The 21,854-nt window shown below is 40.5% G+C and overlaps 1 protein-coding gene across 4 annotated transcripts in view; it reads right to left on the bottom strand.

Moving 5' to 3' along the window:
• FYN (FYN proto-oncogene, Src family tyrosine kinase) overlaps nucleotides 1-21,854 on the bottom strand; it is a 160,926-nt gene that overhangs the window by 57,860 nt on the left and 81,212 nt on the right. Inside the window, exon 3 of one of the 4 annotated variants that reach the window (XM_042450296.1) lies at nucleotides 21,719-21,787. The exons of the other annotated variants lie outside the window; for them this stretch is intronic. The gene's annotated coding sequence lies outside the window, so the exon portion shown is untranslated. The remainder of the gene's footprint in view (nucleotides 1-21,718; nucleotides 21,788-21,854) is intronic. 4 annotated transcript variants of the gene reach the window in all.

The following is a 21,854-nucleotide window of genomic DNA, read 5'->3' as shown; positions in this document are numbered from 1 at the left end:
GAGGATAGGCCTCTCATTTAAAGGGTTGCCACAAGTTGACGTCAACTTGAAGGCAGTTAACAACAAATACACTGTAATTTCCAGACAACGAGGAAAAAAGAGTGAAACTTATTGAAAAATCCAAACTGCTTCATAAAAGTATTCCCATATTTGGGATGTGACAATGTAAAAAGAATTTGATTTTTAAAATGAAAACAATTTCTTAGTTTATCAGGTTCAGTGGTTGAGATCAGAGAGTCAAACCAAATTTCAAGCCTTGCTGTTTTGTTGTTGTTGTTGGGTGCCATCAAGCCATTTCCAATTTATTTCGACCCTAAGCAAACCTATCTCTGGGTTTTCTGGGGCTGAGAGTGTGTGACTCACCCATGGTCATCCAGTGGGTTTCCGTGACCGAGTGGAGCCATAGTCCAACACTCAGCCCACTACATCATGCTAGCTCTCCCTAGCTGTTTTACCTGCTCCCTACTCTCATCTCATCTTTCAAATGTACATCAGGTTTCAGACATAAATTTTATGTTAGTTACCAAGATACATTTCAACATTCATAATACATCTAATTACACATTCATATTAGCAAAGGAACACATATAAAACTAAGCCTGTACTAAACACATTCTTGTAGCACTAAAAAAATCCTTAATTTCAGTAATAAATAAATGGGGCAAAATCAGATTATCTCCCAAATAACACTGAAGATTCCAGCTATGAAATATAAGTCAGAATGACTTAAAAGAAGTTAGCAGATGACTAGAATTTGTAAAAAACAGCAGGACAGTTGCAGAATTGGCAAAAACTGACTCTGTCCAAGCATAAAAAAATAAACCAGGTGAAGAAGCAGTTAATGGGCTTATATCTAGATAATTAAACTTTAATTTAAAGCCATCTCCCTCCTAATATCTTCTTAGTCAGGAACTCTCTAATTGTCTCTATGCCTGCTTGCATAATTTTCTTAAATGTCATAATAAAATACAAGCCTATGATTTACAAGCTAATTCATCTTTTGCAATGATTTACGAAAATGAGAATAGGGAAGGCAAAGCTTATGTTTGTGCACAGGGTTCACTAATAAGACTAGAAAGGTCAAAATGAGTACAACAGAAGACAGCATATACAGAAATACATGCACACAGAGAGCTGAACAGATGAAAGCAAGCTTCTAGAAAAAGGAAAGGGAATTAGAGCTTTCAAGAAATGAGGTAAAGACAACGACACTGTTCAACATTTAGATGAGTGCTTGGCTGAGTATGCTAAGGCGAGAGACCTCAGTGGACCCATGTATATCTAATTACAGATTAGACTCCAGCTCAAGTGAGCAACAGCAAACAGGTCATGGGTTTGCCCAAGGTGAAGGCTGAGAACACTGACTGAAGTGGTATACCATATGAGAAGAAGGTGGTGGTTGAATGTAATCTGCTTTTAAAAATGCAGCATTGTACAATACTAGTATTAATGGCTATTTATTACCTTCATTTTCAGGGACAACATGTTGAGGACCTTGAGTGGTGAGAGGGCTGTTATTGTTTTTCTGTCATGTTTTTGGAGTTTATTTGTGAGAAAGAATGCTTGGCTTGCTGGGACACTGATCTGGCTCAACATGGCTCTTCTTATGTTCACTCATAGAGGAGAGAGAGACATAAAGGTACATAGAGAAATCCCCATTAATTTCTTTCAGTAGAGGGAATTTATTTCACTGGGAAGACATTAGAATTACTTGCAGTCAATTAAGTGTGCAAATCAAGAAGTGTACACTTCATTTTATCTGATTTTATTTTGCTTTTATTCCACCTTATGTTTTCTGGCTATGGGTATTTGGGTGGAGGCATGTGAACACTGCTTTTAACACATGCCTTTTTTATACTTCGCAGAAAATTCTTCACAACTTGCACAATGCAAGTGTTATTGACTTTTTATGAGGATCAAGAAATGAAGATAGGAAGGAGGCTTTGCCCCCACCTGTGGGCTTTTCATTTTCTGGTGCAAGCAAGCAAACTTGGGAGGCCTTAATATAGTTTCTCTTCTTGCCTAATCTGGAAAACTGTGACATGAAATTTGAAGCGAGCCATAATACTAAACTGGCCTAATATAAGGGTTCTGTCAAAACTGGTGAATATATTTATCTTGTTTGGATGAAATTGAAAACTGTGGTTAAAATGAAGATTTCACAATTTTAACTACACCTTACATGAATGATATGAAAGATGGGGTTGTGCACATGGGTTTCACTCATATGACTGCTTTTTTAGTCAATATATATGATCATTTGACACTGGATTTCAACATACAATTAAATTTTACAATCTAGCCTGTTACAAATCCACTTGTAGAATTAGTCAATTCACATTCATTTACTACATTTTTAGGAATTTCCCATTTTGTAGCTTCTGATGAATCACAAATCATATGACTATATAGATGACAAAATAATGCCTGGAAGTCACCAGGATTTCACTATCTTACCCTAGATATTACCCTAAACCAATGCATGCAACACCTTACTTACACAGAAGTAATACACAAAACAATGAACAAAAATGGGAAGTAGACAGTGTCCTGGTAGCTGGGTAATGGTTGTTAAGGAAACAAAGAAAAAACAGCCTTTCAAAAGAACTAGGCTTTGTACAGTTCATAAGGTGCTTTGTGTACTGCATACAAGTCAAAGCAGAAAATATGGTTGAGACATTGGTAGATGTGGATAAAATCTACATGATTTAACAAAAGTATTGCTGACATGTGCAGTCAGTGCAGATGAAGGGGCCCCCAGGAAAAGAGACAGAGAAACCACCAGGTTTCAGTTTGAAGCTTGTCTCTGAGAAAAGGCAAAAAAGGATGGGCCAAACTAGATAGATAATGCTATAGATGGGAACAACTAGAAGAGCAGAGTGGATTATAGACAGGATCAACAATAGTGGCTGAAAGCAAAGAAAATTGGTAGTAAGAGATAACCAAGGAATGAGAAGAATGTTTCTTCAGATTTCTAGCAAGTAAGTACCTATCTAAATACTGTAGACACTCATTCTTCTTCAGTCAATCCTTCAACCACCTGCATAGGAGATACTGTTTCTTGCTATGCTTCATCAGTCATACACACCAGTGGGTCTTCACAACCAATAGGTAAGAAATGCTGAATGACCCCATTTGTGACTCATTTTACAATTTCCAGATTATTCGAGGATCTGTATTCAAGAATACTGTATTTATTTTCCCCATAACTTTTAAAATAAAAACTGAGCTATGCAATTAGCACAATAATGACTGCTTAATCACACACTCAATGACAACATGCATCATGATAATTTTGCCTTACAAATTAAACAATTTGCCACACTGGTTCATAGCATCACACATATCTACTTCCATGTTAAAAGCACGGGGGTCTAGAAACCTAAGGAGAGGGAGATGGCAGCTTTTAGTCAGCCAGGGTCATCTGCCTAGTTTCACTGTATGTGGCAAATTCACTCTGGATTTAACACAACTCCTTCCACATCAGCTCAGAGATGAAGAGGAGCTCTGTCAGCACTGAGCTGTAGGCAGAGTGGTGTTACAAATCAAAGGTACATTCACTGTCTCTAAGAGTGGTGAATCCACTGGCCATGCCTGCAGTCATCTATTGCCCAGAGAGACTCTGGGCCCTTTTAAAATCCTGTAGAATCCTGGGACTGGCAGTTTAGGGAATCATAGAATCAGAGTTGGAAAAGACCATAAAGGCCATCCAGTCCAACCACCTGTCATGCAGCAACAAATGATCAAAGCACGCCCAATAGATGATCATCCAGCCTCTGTTGAAAAACCTCCAAAGAAGGAGACTCCATCACACTCTGAGGCAGCATGTTCCACTGCCAAACAGCTCTTCCCATCAGGAATTTCTTCCTAACATTTAGGTGGAATCCCTTTTCCTGTAGTTTGCATCCATTGTGTTCCTTGTCCTAGTTTTGGGAGCAGCTAAAAATAAGCTTTCTCCATCCTCAATATGATATCCCTTCAAATATTTAAACATGGTGATCATGTCACCCATTAACCTTCTCTTCTCCAGGCTAAAAATACATAAGGCACTCCTCATAGGGCATGATTTTCAGACTTTTCTCTATGTTGGTCATCCTCCTCCGGACATGTCCCAGCTTGTCCACATCCTTCTTGAATTGTAGTGCCCACAATATTCCAGGTAAGGTCTGACCAAAGCAGAACAGAGTGGTACTATTATTTCCCTCAATCTATACCCCTATTAATACAACCTAGAATTGCATTGGCTTTCTTAGCTGCTGCATCACATTTATGACTCATGTTCAGCCTAAGATTCCTAGATCCCTTTCACATATATTGCTGTCAAGCCAGGTGTTACCCACTCTACACCTGTGCATTTCACTGCCCAAGCATAATGTCCTACATTTCTCCCTGTTTAAATTCATTTTGTTAATTTTGGCCCAGACCTCTAATCTGTTAAGGTAATTTTAATTCTGATCCTGTCCTCTGGGGTATTAGCTGTTAAATCAGATGTTGAATTGCAATGGGCCCAGGATAGAATCATGTGGCATCCCACTGATCACTTCTCTCCAAGATGAGGAGCCACTGTTGAGTACCTTTGTGTTCAGTCAGTCAACCAATTACAAATCCAATTAACAGTCACATTATCTAGCCATTATTATTATTATTATTATTATTATTATTATTATTATTATTAGCTTTATTTATATAACGCTGTTTGTTTCATTAGAACTCTTCTTTAGTGATCCCCCCTTTCCATTTCTTATGCATGCTCCTTTTCAAACTTAGCTCAGCTGAAAATTTTTTAGATATGCATCCTGATTTCTTTTGGCACCTCCCATTTTTCTTCCTCATTGGAACTGTTTGAAATTGGGCCTTCGATATCTCACTTTTAAGAAACTCCCATCTTCCATTAACTCCCTTCTCTATTAGTATTTCTGATCATGGCATAGCTGCCAGAATTTCTCTAAGTTTACTAAAATCAGCTTTCTTAAACTCTGCAGTACTATACTTGTTCAATAGGAAAGGCTCCTCAGTCACCATACAAATAGCAGTCCTAGTCTAAAGTGCTTTTATAAATGGAAGAGAACAGCTGTTCCACCACTATCATGGTCCCAAAGGTTTCAGTTGCCCAAACTGCCTTCCTGCAGGGACGTAGCTAGGATTTTAAGAAGGGGGGGGGGTTCCAGACTAAGTGCCACCATTATAATGGGGCTTGAGTGCGGCGGCGCAGCAGCACACACCATTCATTTTTCTAATGGAAGGGGGGGGGGGCGGGCCCCCCCCCCCCCCCCCCCGGCTACATCCCTGCTTCCTGTTTTGCATCCCCAACTTATCACTCTTGTTTCTGAATGAAAAGGTCTTAAAAGAGAATTTTTACTATTACTACTACTACTACTACGAATAACTTTTATTTATATACCACCTTTCCAACAGACCAAGGTGGTTTACAAAAATGCATAAACAATTAAATAACATAAACAATTACATAACACATACAAAACTAATTTTTTGGTGCAGTTCCTGCTGTAAAGCTTTTTCTCAAAACAAACAAACAAAATAAAACAAAACTGGAGTGTACTCAAAATCATTGAAGCCATTTGGCCTTTTTTTTTTTAAAAAAAGAGAAGTTATTGACTTAAAATGAAATGCAAAACTAAACCAAGCCTCTTAAAACGATAATAACCTACATGGTACGAATGTGCACAATTTCTCAAAGCCATACGGGTTGCTATAAGACTAGAAGAACCTGGTTTGACCTTTTTCCAATGCCAGTGGCATTTAATTTAATTGATTATCTGCATATACTGAGTAACAATCATGCTAATTACCCGCGGGTCTTAAAGCAATCAAAGTACTGATGAGAAAACAAGAGTGACAGATATGCCTGAATATAGACAGCTTGTGTTGTGATATTAGAATGCAGAGCCTCTGCAGTACAGTTTTCTTGAACAGTAGAGCTTTTTGCTGCTGTCACAGCTGTATCAAGGGGATCAGTACTGTTATTTACATACAGCTGAAAATTCTGCACCAATGTGAGAAATAGGTTTGCTATAGAAGCAGAGGAAACAGTGACACTATTGTGGGAAAAGACCTCATTTCTGAAGGTATTTCAAATGGTGGTGCTGAGAGGGAAACAATGGCAGCTTTGAAAGACATGGCTCTGTCAGTCTGCTGTATCAATATGCAAAGGGATCTTGTAACACCTATGAAACTAATTGAAAGAAAGAAGCCAGGAACATGAGCTTTCGTAGACTTACAATGCATCTGTACACTGTAGTAATAATGCAGTTTGACACCACTCTAAGTGTTATAGCTCTATTCTATGGATTTGTAGTGTTACAGAGTCTTTAGCCTCTGCCAAAGACTACTGGTGCCTCATAAAATGACAAATCCCAGGATTCTGTAGGATCGAGGCATGGCAGTTAAGGTGGGGTCAAACTGCATTATTTCTACAATACAGATGCACCCTTAATTATGTATATAATTAAGTAATGTCTCCTAGTCCAACCACCCCAGCCCATCTTAACAGCCAATAATGGACACTGGGGCCCCATTCCCACTATAAAAAGAATTGGATTGCTGAGCAAATTAAATGACCCTAGTTCCCATTTGAAACAGATTCCTGTCGCAATGTGATAAAATCTGTTATGATGAAGCGAGGTAAAGGCAAAAGAACTGTTTTTTCCAGACACCAGCTAAAAAGAGGTTCTTTTGAAAAAAATGCAATTCCAAAGCTTGTTGAGCAAGTGGGAATGAAAGATTGGAATCGCAGCATTCTGGAGGGGAGGGACTAATGGCAAAGGAGTGTTTAACATCCCTCCCCATTTTTTGGAGATGTCATTCCCCCCCCTCCCCAGTGCAGTCTTGTCATTATTGGTGTGATGTTTGGTTCCTTTATTAGAAAAAAAAAACCCTAAGCACTTAAGCGACAGAATGTTTTAGCAACTACTTGCAAAGGTGCTAAAGCACTCTGTCGTTTAAGCTCTTAATTGTATTTACAAAGAAAAAGAAAAGAAAAGAAAACATGCTCTGTCTTCCCCCTCACAGGCCTCCCTGGGTCCCAGTGCCCTCTATTTCCATCCTTCTCCTCCTCTTCTCCCTTCCTGGCCTGGCAATGTCCCTTCCCCGGCCCCAAGCTCCCTTCCCAGCTTTGCCTCTGTCTCATCCTCCTCTTCTCCGCTCCCCCCGCCTTGCCTTGCTCCATTGCCATCCTCTGTCACACTCTCTCAGCCTCAGAACACATTCTCTCAGCCTCCAACCTCCCGCCCCCCCAATTTCCAAGCCAGGTTTACGTCAGATGATTGACAGGGGAGTTTAAAGTAGTGCTGCCAGTGGGAACCACAATCACTTCAAAAACAAACAAACAAACAAACAAACAAAAAAAAAATCGACCACACAGGGTAAGGGAAAAAAACCCTTTCATAATGAGAACTAGGGGTCTTTTGAAATTGCTTTCCAAACTGGGGCAGGAGCGAATCACGAAGCGATTCATCCTGCCAGTGAGAATGACCCCTGGGACAATCAGAAGCAAAATCCCTGTTGCAATTCCTCATGTGGGTGGGAGGAGGCTGGAAACACGATCCTCTTTGCATCTTGAGCAACACAGCTGAATGAATATCTTTCATCCAGTGTGGCTGCTAGCAGTTAAGGTGGGGCTTGGGATGCATTCATGTAGTCTTACAGTAAGACTATGTAGGCGTGTTACACACCGCCATAAGGGACGTCCTTAGGACAGAGTCTGTAACAAATGGCGGCAGCCGTTCCACACGGCTGCTGCCATTTTGACGTAACAGACGCTCTGCGTCCCCACGTCGCGGCCCGGAAATGACGCTGCAAGTGCGCGCTTTGGCACTTGTGGCATCTCTTCCGGGTTGCTGGAAGGAGCGCGATTTTCACGCTCCTTCTTTGCAGCGCGGAGGAGTCGCGCGGTTTGGCTGCTGCAACTCCTCTGCACTGCAACCAGCAGCGGCCCAAGACCGCCCCGTCTTAAAAGCTTGCAGGACCCATGGTTAGGGATGATGGGTTTTGTGGTCCAACACCATCCAAAAGCACACAGTTCCCCACTCAGAGCTTAAAAACTATTGAACATTTCATTGTTGTTTTAATATTTTACTTCATTATCAATACTGCAGCCTGCTACTTTTTGTATCTGGGTAGAGCTGCAGGTGGTTTGTTGGAGCAAATGTTGGCCCTTCAGGGCTGACTACAACAGATGTATCAGGATGAGAAAATTAACTGGAAAAAAGAAGCATGAGGGAAAGGGAGTCTTCTTTCACTCTTCTCCTTTTTCCCAGGTACATAAAAGAATAGAGTTGTACACTACTGAGTGTATGAATCTAAAGAAAAAGCCTCTTTATTTCTTTCCTTTCCTTCTCTCTTCCTTTTTCCCCACAGAAAAGAACTACAAACATCTTGAAGTATGCTTTTCTAACTATCTGGAGCACACAGTATTGGTTCAGGGATGACCTCAAATGACATTTGTTCCCTTTCTTATACTGAGGAAGAAAGAGGAAAAAACGCTGTTCTGTATGGGTTCAAGTTTTGAAAGCAGACTGTTCGCCCGTATGTGTAAGTGTATGTGTGTATACTTGTGGCTGTTTGGATTGAAGAATTCAGTGATTTGTAATGCTTTTTTCAAGCACATAACTGACTTTCTCCTTTTCATCCATTCTCCTTGTGTCCTTTATGAAGATTTCTGGGTTGGAGAGGGAGGGCAGCGACAAAATTATACTGCTGGTAACTGGCAAACTCTCAAGACTTATGAAGCTTTGCAATTAATGTGCCATTTTTTTATGGTACATGTAACACTTTGCAAACTCAAGATGCAAACCAAAATGCTTTTGGCAGTCATATTGTATTTGTGTGTTATTCTGGAAATTTTGGCTACAATAGCTGGAGGGGGGGAAGCAGCACAATATTGGCTGTGACATTATGGACCTCTCACTTTTATATGCACAACTTCCACTGCAATTGTCTTTTTCAAGCTTACCTTTATGACACAGTTTTCTATTTCATAAACCAAAAGCTAAAAATGTTCTATATATTTCAGGCTTTATTTAACGACCACACAAAAATACCACAAATGCAACAATGTCTGCCACAGACCAATGTCTAGCATATGTCTTTTTCTGAAATAATGGTGCAGTACATGCTTTCAGAGAACAAGCAACACTGCATTAGTTGGGAGACTGGCTTCCACAAATATGGCAACAGAAATGAAATTTGAATGAACTGATGAATGACATTTATTAGGGGCATTAGATCAGCATATAGGAAACAGAAAATTCTAAAAATGAAAACAATGTAAAATATAGTAAGTAGAGTATAAAAACAATATAATATAATACAATTAATCACTCAATCATTTCAAAAAAGAAAAAATATTAAAATATCATTGCTTTGTCAACATTTTTTGTTATTTTGACAGTGATCTACAGCAGGTGATTGCAGCTGCACAAAAACTAGTCACTGTAACCTCGGGGCTTGGGAGTGATAAAAAGATGTAATAATTACATTAGATGTTCCAGGATTTTTTTTCTTTGTAAAACTGAAATAATAAGAGGAAATAATTTAAGGCCATAAAATAGAAATATAATAAAATTTGTCCAAAATGTGTTTCAACGTCTTTCAGCTCACAAAGACATAATTGCTGCTTATAAAGGCTTCTCTTGAAACTTCATTCTAGAGGCATGGACAGTAGAACACTGAATCTAGTTACTGTAAACACTCTTCTGAAGGGTAGGCTTCAAGCTGTCCTGAAGGAAGCTGGAGTGGGACTGCAAAAAAATGCTGCTCCTTTTTGAGATGGCAAAAAGCCATTGCTACGGTTTTGCGGCGCTCCTGTGATGGCATATAAACGTCGTACTGCCAGAGAACCACAAGGCTGTCTGCTGTGTGGTCAGGCAGGCTAGACAAGCTGTCCCCACTGCAAGATAATCTACCTAAAAAGTTTGCATTTTGTCAGGTTGGTTAAGGTAGACAGCTAGAACCAACTTCTGGGCCTGCTAATGTCCCCCTATTCAACTCTCTTATCTTAAAGCTATATCTCATTCTACTTTCAGAGTCATATATTTAAACATAGTTTATGATATGAAAATTAACATCTCATAAAGAAGAAGAGTCCTCCCTCCGGTCCATCTGCCTTGGTCCAGGCCTCAGAGGGAGAGAAGAATGCTGGACCTGATTCCCTCCCCCCCTCACCATTCCCTTCTCCTTTTGTGTCGTGTCTTTTAGATTGTAAACCTGAGGGCAGGGAACCGTCTATTATCCCCTCTATTGTAAACCGCTCAGATTCCCAGTGATTGGGCGGTATATAAATAAAACCTATTATTATTATTATTATTATTATTATTATTATTATTATTATTAAATAATTTTCTTCAGGTGCCCATTATTTTTAGTAATAAATAATTGAACTACCAATGTGCCAACAAACGTATGGTATAGCCATACTAGGAATAACAAAGATCAGTTCTAGTTGCTTCACCTCAAAAACATATGGTGAAGCATGGAGTAAGTATAGAACAGCTGTACAAAGAAGACCAAGAGGCAGGAGGAACTCCTATGAAGAAAGAGTTGGAACTATCCAGGGTAAAAAAAAGGTAGCAATAGCAATAGCAGCTTCATTTATATACCGCTTCATACCACCTAAGCAGCCTCTAAGCGGTAAGCTAATTGCCTCCAACAAACTGGGTACTCATGTTAGCAACCTTGGAAGGATGCAAGCCTGAGTCGAGCCTGAGCCCTGGCTGGTATTGAACTCACTACCTTATGGTTTGTGAGTGAGTGGCTACAGTACGGGCATTTAATCACTGCACCACCTGGGCTCATAGATAAATAACGGAGGACATGCTAAAAGATTTGTAAAATGATGTGAGTTATGGGGAAAATGAGCAGAGATTTCCTTTGTGGGAAATGGCTATTGCCCTCAAAGTTTTTATTACATTTAGAAGCTTCCTATGGACACCTGGTTGCCCACTGAGGGGAACATGATGCCGAGTTCAACAGATTCTTGGTCTGAGCCAGAAGGGCTCTTCTTCTCATCTCAATGTTTTACTATTTCTTTCAAATCAGTAAATATGAGTTCCATAAGTGAATATTTGGAGATAACCTGTCCTGGGGAATACCAGCCAAGAACTCAAACCAAGGCAGCAACTATTCTGAAGGCTTTTCAGCACTTGGAAAATTGTCTTTTTTGGGGGGGCTACAACTCCCAGAATCCCAGATTCTGAGAACAAACATGTAACCTTTCCAAGTTCTGATTGTAGGTTGCTTTGCCATAGGTTGTTGTTTGTTCCATACTTCGTTCTGCTGCAACATCATTTCATAAAATTTCCAACAGGAAAAATTACATGTTGTCATGAAAAATTTACACAAAAACTAAAACAGCACAAAGGAAAGAAAAAACGATTAACTAAAGGCCCAAAGAAAGTTTGTATTTGAACAAAATGCTATAGAGAACTGGAGAAATTGGGGGAAACATCTCAGCTGCACTAACTGCAGGTGGAACAGATGGGAAAAGTAAATGAAGTGATAACAATAATTCTTCATGTGGCAGCTGTAAGAACCAAGGAATCTATTTAATACATTGATGACAGTGAAGATGGAATTATGATTTAAATCAAGATGAGTTAGACTCCATCCTTGAATGAACCTTGGAACAAGTCCCTCATTATTTAAATCAAATTACCATCCTGAAATTCATACATTTGCTGAGCAAGCATATATGCTTGCTGGTTGCCCTAACAATTGGAATGTATTCATTTTCAACTAAATGGTGTCTTTATATAACCCAAAGACATAAATTCAAAAGCTTTGGCAAAGCAGAAGACACAACTGTTGTACTATAGAATTATGCTTTCTTCTAGACAAGGTATGTGCAGCTGCAGAATTGTAAGCAAGATGGCTTACTTGAAGGCTAAGGCTTCAATTCTATGCAGCTTAATTTAGAAACAAGGCTGACTGAGCGAAATTTCCAGCTATATAAACATGAATGAGACTGGGCTGTAACTTTCTAGAAGCAAGAAATGATAGTTACTAGGCAAAAACAAATTTCTCTATGGGTTGCAAAGTGAAATACATGTTGTTGGTTGAAAATATATGAGCTTTAATGATTTTTAAAAGAGAACATGTTACAGATGTTAGGTAGCTGAGCACAAAGAATGAATTCAAGATCACCCATACTGGTACAATGGATGATGTAAGGTGGCATCACTGAGACTTCTAGTAATGATTTGTTAATCCCTAGCTCAGTATTAAGGCATATTTTGCTCTGAAGGAAGAATGAAGGCTAGGGCTCTCATATCTCAGGTCCTGCTCCCTCTTCTTCAGTGCTCACGGAAAGGAGCTAAAGTGTTAGGGTGACAGCACTACCCTGAAATATATAGATCCTGGTTTACTTCTGGGCCTCACTCCTAAAGGTGTCTGTAGACTCAAGGGTCTGCCTGCCCTCCTGCCCAAGCCTCCCAAACAGTGGACATCAGGGTTCAGTGAAAGGGAGTGGTCAGTAGGGAAAAATACTGAGCTGTCTCAGTATTCTCTGCCTTAGAAGTTGTTAAATTTGTACCACAAAATTGCTGCTTTGTGGTATTTCTTACCTATTCCAACAATCCTTACTCTGAAATGGTAGCTGTCACAGTACAATTTCCTTGCTTGGCCTAAGGTACATGAGGGTTGTACTACTTTTAGTATAAATAGGGTTGCCATAATTCTGGACCTCGAAACTGGGACAAATGTAGGACAAAAGTAGGACAAAATTTTCAAAGGTAGGAGATATTTTGTAAAAATGGAGGACACGCAAAAAAATGATGCTTTTTTAAAAGTGTTAATATAAATACATGTTTCTTAGGCATGATCAAAATGGAGGACATTTTGACATTGTTCCTAGACAGATGGCAGAAATGGACTTCCCTTTCTGGCCAACCTGCCTCCCCCATTCCAAACAGCACATTTGGGCATTGAAGAGGAGGAAGAGTGGAAAAGGCAGAGGAAGAGGAGAAGAAGGAGGAGGAAGAAGAGGAGGAAGTAGAAAGGAAGAAGAAGGGGAGGAAGAGGGGAAGAAGAGGAGGAGGAGAAGAAGAGGAGGAGGAGGAAGATGAAGAAGAAGGGGAGGAAAAGGAGGAAGAAGGGGAGGAAGGAGCAGAGGAGGAAGAAGAAGAGGAGGAAAAGATGAAGAAGAAGGGGAGGAAGAGGAGGAGGAAGAGGAGAAGAAGAAGAGGAGGAGGAAGAAGAAGGGAAGGAAGAGGGGAAGAGGAGGAGGAGAAGAGATGGAGAAGAAGAGGAGGAGGAAGAAGAAGATGAAGAAGGGGAGGAAAAGGGGGAAGAAGGAAGAGGAAGAAGGGGAGGAAGAAAAGGAGGAGGAGAGGAGGAAGAAGAAGAGGAGGAAAAAGATGAAGAAGAACGGAAGAGGAGGAGGAAGAAGAAGAGGAAGAAGGGGAGGAAGAAAAGGAGGAGGAGAGGAGGCAGTAGGAGTAGGAGAAAGAGGAAAGGCTCTTTCCCCTGCCTGGCTTTCTCCACCGGCGACAGAAGAAGCCAGGGAAGGGAGTGGGGCCTCGCTGAAGCGAAGCCCCAAACCTCTGCCTGGCTTTCTCCGCCGGCGACGGAAGAAGCCAGGGAAGGGAGTGGGGCCTCGCTGAAGCGAAGCCCCAAACCTCTGGCTGGCTTTCTCCGCCGGCGATGGAAGAAGCCAGGGAAGGGAGTGGGGCCTCGCTGAAGCGAAGCCCCAAAACCTTGGGGCTTTCTCCGTCGCCAGGGGAGGAAGCCAGGGAAGGGAATGGGGCCTGGGCCTCGCTTTCCCTGCCCCATTTCCCTCCGGCGCGGCTGTGCGCACCTGCCACTGGCCCCTACTGAGGCCTGGCTGGGCCGTGTTCAAGCCCTGCCTTGGAGGCGGGAAGGCGAGCTGGAGGAGGAGGTGGGTTGGCGCCGAGCAGCCGCATTGCGGCAGCGGCAATGGCTGGAGCGGGCCCCCACAACAGTGGGCCCAGGTGGGGGCCCAAACCGGACCGTGACCGGGAGGGGCCCCCCCAAACCCGTGCTGGTCATGGGGGGGGGCCCGTGCTATGGCAACCGTAAGTATAAAGCATGGTATAAGTGCCTTTGTTCTTAAGCACTGGCTAGACAGTTGGTTCCTTTTAATTACTAATTTCAATTCTTCTTCCCCTCCATGTGCTTTCTTCCTACCCACCTGCAACTTTGTTCTGCCCCTTTGTTATTTAACATATATATGAAATTATTGGGAGAGGTTGCCCAGGGTTTTGGAGTTTGGTTCCATCAGTATGTGGATGACACCCAACCTACTACATCTTGTTACTTCTTTTTGCTATAATCCAAGGAAGTTGTTTTAGCCCTAAACCAGTGCCCCTCATCAATAATGGACTGAATGACAGTGAGCAAATTTAAATTTAAATGAGCAAAGGATTCAAAATTGGGCTGCACTGTGTTACACTCTCCCTAAAGACCCAGGTCCATAGCTTTGGTATAATCCTGGATTCAACTCTGAGCCTGGAAGTTTAGGTTTCAGCAGTGGCTATGAGTACATTTGCAAAGTTAAAGCTTGTACACCAGCTGCACCCATTCCTTGAGCTGTCAGATGTAGCCATCGGGACACATGCCTTAATTACATCCTGGATGGATTACTGTAATGCTCTCTATGTGAAGACCTTTGTGTTTTAATAGGCCTTTGAGGTCCTATTGTACAAGACCTGTCTCCCCTAAAAAAAAATTTCCAGACATATTTTCTATTTGTTGTTGCTGTGGTATTTTTATTTGTATGATTTTTAACTTTTGTAGTTTGTGAATTTTTAACTTTATTTTTTAAACTGTAGTAATCCATTTTGAGTCTCAAACTGGGGGAAAGGCAAAGTTTAAACATAACAACAATTATTATTAATAACCTTTCTTCCTCCCTGTCCTTCTCACAATTTCTGAATAAATGCATTTCCCTTCCCTTCCTTCTTTCTCTTCTTTCCCCCTCCCCACATCTATTTGTGCTTATCTTCTCACTTACTGCCAAGTCCCTTTCTTCCTCCTACCAGTTTTCCTTTGGGCATGTCTTTAGTGGCCAGAATACTCCAGTTGTCCCAGGAGTATTCTGGCCTTAATTTTGCCGTTACTTGTGCTCTTTCTCACAAATGACGACTCTCTCTGTAGTGGCTACCTTCCCGTGCAATCCCTGTTCATCACCTGGCACCACTGCTGAGGTCACAATGAGATGCCCAGCCTTGTTATTGACACTGGGTGCCTCATTCTGACCTTAGAACGACTTGCCCCCACAGTGGCAGTGCTGGGCAACTTGCAGGGACCATGTGGGAAAGAGCCAAAAACCTAGAGCAAAATGTAGTTTTTAAATTCAGGTTAAAGGAAGGAAACGCCAAATTTGGGTGCGAACGTGAGTTCATAACTAATTTGGGGTTTCGGGCCACTGTCATGTAAACAGGAAACAACAAGCCTGGAGGGAATGCGGAGTAAATAACCCGCGCAGACATGCCCTAAATTCTCCTTCCCCATTCCTCCCTCTCTCTCATCCCATTTCTCCTTTTACCCCCTACTCCTCTCATCTGCACTCATCATCTTTCTTTTCCTTCTCTCTTTCCTCCCTCTCCAATTATTTCTCCCCCCGCCCCACAAATCTTGTAATCATAACTGGGATATGTTAGATTTTCAGCATTTTAAAGTTGCAACTCCTGTTAAATTCAGGGTTTGCTTCCAAGTAGATATGCATGGATAAGACTAGCTGACCCAGTGATGGTGAACCTTTTAGAGGCCGAGTGCCCAAAATACTTTCTAGTAACAGACTCTGCCAAACTCTGTGCTGGGGCAACAGCACATGTGCCCACAGAGAGGGCTCTGAGTGCCACCTCTGGCACGCGTGCCATAGGTTCGCCATCACTGAGCTGACCCCTTTGGCCCATTGGTCCTCCTCCTCCTCCTCCTCCGTCGTCGTCATCATCTGCCCTATTGATGATTATTAGCAGCATTATGGCTATGTTTATTGTTTGGAGGATGAAGAAGATTCCACAACTGGGTTATGGGGCAGGGTAGGACTGGAATAAGGAGGGAGGGAATGTGGCGGATGGGGGATAAGACAGAGTTTGAAAAACTTTCTTTTTGTTTGAAAAAATTACTTTGCTTGGATCACAACTCTCATTGATTAAAACTGGCACTTGGAAAAATGTTAAAAACAGAGCTTGGAAAACTTGGGGGTATTTTTCTGTTAAGAGCAGAGATTAGAACACTTAATTAATTCAACTACATCCCCGATGTGTGGGTAAAAGCACTGCTTGCAATGATGTTAATAACAGATTTGGTAAAGATTTGGGTTTGTTTTTGTTAAATGTTGTGTTTGCAAAATTTGTTCGTTTTGTTTATTCAATTTGAATATTTTCTGAGTATCTGTGGGTGATGCTTAATAAACAGGCATAATGACACCACCAGGCCTTGCCTCCTGTGACTGTGAATAGTCAGCTGCCGATTATTTAGTTCATGATATCTCTTTTGATAGATTCGCCTTTTCCCCACCTGCCATCAGAAGAGGATTAATCTTGCACCTATAAATAAGGCAATTTGATTTGCAAAATGTCATCTTAAAAGAGTTCAAGATTTTCCATACTTGGGCTCAATCACCAATCAGAGCAAAGACTGCCATCAAGAACTCAGAAGACTTGGAGCTTTATCACACTAGGGGAGATCCCACAAGAAAACGGGAGTTAAACGTGATTTAAAGTACATTCGAATTTAAACCAAATTTGCAAATTTGGACTGCCCAAGTGAAATAACATGAAATCAATTGGGTTGTTCCAAAAGTAAAAAGCTGCCGGTTTCTCCACTTTGTGTTCGGATTAACTTTGCATTATTTCACGTTAACTCTGACGTCGTGTGATAAACTTTGGGCATTTCCAGGGGTGTTTTGGTTTAAATCTAGTTTAACTTCCATTTCCCCCCAGAATCTCACTAGTATAATAAACTCCTTGGACTTGGAAGGGCAGCTATGAAGGAAATAGACAAGATCTTGAAAGTTGTATAATTTAATATTAAAGTTAGGATGGTCCATGCCATTGTATTTCTCATTTCTATGTATAGTTGTGAGAGCTGGACAGTGACAAAAGCTGACAGGAAATAAAATCAACTCTTTTAAGATGTGGCACCAAAGAAGAGATACCATGGACTGCTAAATAGACCAATAAATGCATCTTAGAGCAAATCATGTCTGAAATCTCCCTAGAAGCAAAGATAATTCAACTGAGGCTGTTGTATTTTGGCCATATCATAAGAAGAAAGGACTCACTAAAAAAGCCAATAATGCTTGGTAAACTTGAGGGAAACAGTTAAAGACCATGAACCAGATAGATAGATTCAATCAGAGAAGCCACAACCATGAATTTGCAAGAGCTGAACAGGGAGTTAAGGATAGGGTGACTATCTTTCATTCACAGGATCAACATATGTTGAAGTTGACTTGAAGGTAGTTAACAATAAGCATCTCCTACTTCTCATGTACCATTTATATTGGGCATTTGAAAGAAATGTAAAATATGAAATATTCCTCATTTGAAAGGAGAAGCCAAAATGTGGTTCAATTTCTTATGATTTTGTGCTAATCATTTATTAAAAATCACATGTGAGACAAATAGCTGCTTACTGATAGGATGTGCTTTGTAGTTTTAGTCCATTCCCACTGATGGTCCCAATCTTGCTGTCCACCATTGCAGTTATTTAGAATAAGAAAAATGGACATGTTTAATGCAGCAATTTAATGTTTTAAATTTAGCTTGCAGACAAAGATCTTTCACATCAACTGAGTGATGCCAAGAAATGAACACAGAAAGTTTGTCCTTTTTCACAGGCTTGCACATTAACTTTTGCCCTTAATGATGAATAGCTATTGTTGGGCTTTTATTTTGAAATATGGCTATCAGTAATTTTGCCAACTAATATCCCAGTAGTAGAAAATGCTATCTTTTAAAGAGGAGAATTAAGATGTCAGATATAAAATATTTATTACTAGAAAAGAAGAGTCAACCTGTTTTAGATGTGGAAAAACATATTCCTGGAAGAAATAGGTTTCACAATTCTGGGGCACTTCTGAATTTAGTTGAGAATGATATACCAACTACAACCCCACCTAGACATGTTCAGTTCAGTTCATTTTTATTGCAGTCATAGACCCTTGATCCCTTTGCCTATTGGGAACCACTCTGTTTCCCCAAATCCTATTCTGATAGTGACCTCTTGTCCTCGATACAGATTCCTCATCAGGATTATCAGATGTAGTGGCACCCCCACTACATCTGAGTGCGCTCCATAGATTTTCGTGGTCTATACAATCAAATGCTTTGCTGTAGTCTATGAAACACATGCTGATTCTTTTTTCTGAATTCTTCGGTGCACTCCATTAGACATTGTATGTTTGCAATGTGGTCCCTAGCGCTCCTTCCTTTTCCGAATCCTGCTTGCAACTGTGGAATTTCTCTCTCCATGTATGGTTGGGGTCTATGCTGCAGAATTTTGAGCATTATTTTGCTAGCATGGGAGGTTAGTGCTATTGTCCTATAGTTGCTGCAGTCTTTTGTATCTCATTTATTGTGAATTGATACGTATTAAGCATTTCCAGTTTGCTGGCAACCTCTTTGTTTTCCATATATGCTGGCATATTTCATTTAGCACTAATGTTGCATCTGTCTCTGGGCATTGTAACAGTTCAATTGGGATATCATCTGTTCCTGTTGATTTATTTTTTCCCATTTCCTTTATTGCAGATTCCACTTCACTTCTTAGGATTTGAGATTCGTCTTCATATGGCTCCTCATTCCAAATGTCATTCATTCTCTCATCTCTTTTGTATAACTCTTCCGTGTATTGCCTCCCGTGCCTTTTTATTTCTTCTTGTTCCTGTATTATGTTCTTTATTCTCCATAGAGCATCCATGCCCTTGGTTTGAACTTGGCTTTAATTTCTCAGATTTTTTGATAGGTGTCTCTTGTTCTTCCCTTTTTATTGTTGTTTTCTATTTCTCTGCATTGGTCATTGTAATATTTCTCCTTATTCTGGCATGTCAGATATTCATACTTTTGGTTTTGTTCCTATCTCTCCTTGTTTTTGCTTTTCTTCTTTCTTTTATTGCATGTATGCCATAGGTGATGCCAAGGATCATTAACAATAAAAGTTGGGGTGCTAGCTAGCTGTCGCTCTATTCTATCACCCACTGTTGATGGTTGCTTTAGTCTTTTCATATCCCATGCTGAGCAAAAGATCTGGAGAGAAACCCAGTGAGGAAATTTTAGTCATCACCATCTGTTTCCATGTAGACTGGAATTCATCAGTCAGGATAAGTAGAGCAAGGCTGGTGAGATAAAAGGATAATTTGAGCCAGTAGCTGAGTATGGTCATCCACACTCTTACTCCATTTTCATAAAGCCTGACTCCAGTCTCAGTGTTGCATTAGAGCAGTGCTTCTCAATTATTTTCTGTCATGCCCCCCCAGGAAGAAAACATTTCGTGCCCCCCGCGCGACTGTAAATAGTATTTGCCGAGGTCAAACTAGCCCCCCTTTATGGAGCCTTGCGCCCCCCCCTGGGGGGCGCGCCCCATTATTTGAGAAGTACTGCATTAGAGACACATTTTGGAGCTTGGAATGCTGATCTTAGAAATTTGGATTGCACAAGTTCTAATGGTGCAGAGTTGGAGAGAGGTCCCAGTTGGGACCATAAAGCAGTTGTGCAACTGATTTGGCTTCAAAAAGTTTGAGTGTCGCCGGTATATAGTGGCCCTTCTCTTGTCATAAGAAATTTGCCGATGATGATGATGATAATATTTATTTGTATCGCACTCTTTTCCCATAACTGAGACACAGAGTGGCTTCACAACATTTAAAAACAAGACAATTAAAAACAAAAAAGTGATACATTAAAACTAAATTAAATTGTTAGAATATTAAAACAGATTACTTATTAAAAGAATAAAAACAGTTAAAAAGATAAAATTTTAAAACACTTAAAATGATAAAACATCCTAGTCCTTTAAGAACATTGTTTTAAAAAGCTTGTCTGCATAAGAAGGTTTTAACCTGCTGGCAGAAGGCCAACAAGAAGGAATCCATTCTGATCTCCCTGGGCAGGGAGTTCCAGAGTCTAGGGGCAGCCACTGAGAAGGTCCTCTATTGCGTCCCCACCAACCATGCTAGTGATGGTGGTGATCCTCTCTGCAGTACTGTGTTAGTGTTCTCAGTGTCCTCTTTAGGCCAATGGATGTTCTTGAAAGTACAGCTGTATTATCTGCATAAAGCAGATCTGAGATACACCTTCCCACTAGTTTCAGAGGATGGAAATCTGTATTGTCAAGATGACCCACCATGTCATTGATTTAGCTATCACATTGATTTTCTCTTAGACAGGGAAAATCTTGTGATAGCTAAAAGTTTTTTCTGTTAAATTATTTCAACTGGCTTGTTTTCAATACGAGATGAAAATTTCAGATAGATCAAAACAAGGAGATGCAATTGCTAATTGGGATTAGGCAATACAGTGAGCCCCTCGTATCCACGGATTTTTAATCCAGGGATTCAAAAATCCATGATTTGAAAATATTTTAAAAATGTATAAATTCCAAAAAGCACACTTTGAATTTGCCATTGTATATAAGAACACCATTTTACTATGCGATTGTATTTAGTGGAAAGTGAGCATTTACAGATTTTGTTTTCCATGAGGAATCCCAGTAGAAAGCAAGGGCCCATTGTATAAGCATATTATGTCAATACATTGCCATAAACACAGGCTGACAGAGTATCTTCACATCCATTTCAGATAATCATATTTAACCTTCCCAGTCCTACACAGCTTATAGCCAGGTTATCTGAAGAAGCATCCATGAAAAACCAACTTACCCAAACCATTATCTCAGGTCATTATCTCAGGCTCTCCACTATAGGTCTCTAGTAAATGAGGTAAAAGGAGTACTGTAGTCACAACAGACAATGACTTTTCAGTGATAGCAGTGACAGAATTGATACAGCAGGATGTTAAACAGCAGCAGAGGCAGCCAACTAACTCTGGCTTTGTTCTTTCCTCTTCCCCTTCAATGATCCCACAACAGATGTCATCAATACTTGACATCTCATTGAACTGAAGAACAATTTATTGTGTAGATTCAGTCAGGTTCCACACTAGCATACTATATTTTCTTCTGTGGACTGGTTGTAAGGATTGGCTATAATAAAGAAGCAGACTGGCTGAGAATATTTGGGGCAAGGAGAAACAGTATTCCACTTGCCATAACGGACTCTCCTTCTGTGAGTAGTGGTTCTTCATTTGTAGAATGCTCTATCCAGAGGCTTGTCTGGTGGCAATAGATGAATATGTTTTTGCTGGTGATTTCATGCCAGTTTTATTATGTGCTATTTTTTGGTGTGTTATATTGCTATGCAATACAATTGTTGTTTTATTTGGTTTTCAGTTTCTCTGTACATTATGCATAGAATTCTGGCTACTAAATAAAATAAAATAAAATAAATGCACTGCAGCCATTCACTCGAAACCAGAAGGTTGCGAGTTCAAGACCAGCAAAAGGGCCCAAGCTCGACTCAGGCTTGCATCCTTCCGAGGTCGCTAAAATGAGTACCCAGACTGTTGGGGGGCAAATTAGCTTACTTGCTAATTAGCTTACTTGCTGTTCACCGCTATGATCTTTGGAATAGCGATATATAAATGAAACATATTATTATTATTATTAATATCATTTGCACCTGTATGCCAAGGCATCAAATGTGGCCAGGAATGCTTTTGTCCAGTTTTGGCTGCTGTACCAGCTTCACCTGTCAAAAAAGACATCTGAACTAGTGAACCTTATTGACATCTACATGAGATTAGTGAAATGTATTC

This window comes from Sceloporus undulatus, chromosome 1 (assembly GCF_019175285.1).
Source record: "Sceloporus undulatus isolate JIND9_A2432 ecotype Alabama chromosome 1, SceUnd_v1.1, whole genome shotgun sequence".
Taxonomy (NCBI): Eukaryota; Metazoa; Chordata; class Lepidosauria; order Squamata; family Phrynosomatidae; genus Sceloporus; species Sceloporus undulatus.
The sequence above is the reverse complement of the archived record's forward strand: the minus strand, read 5'-3'. Positions and strand labels throughout refer to the sequence as shown.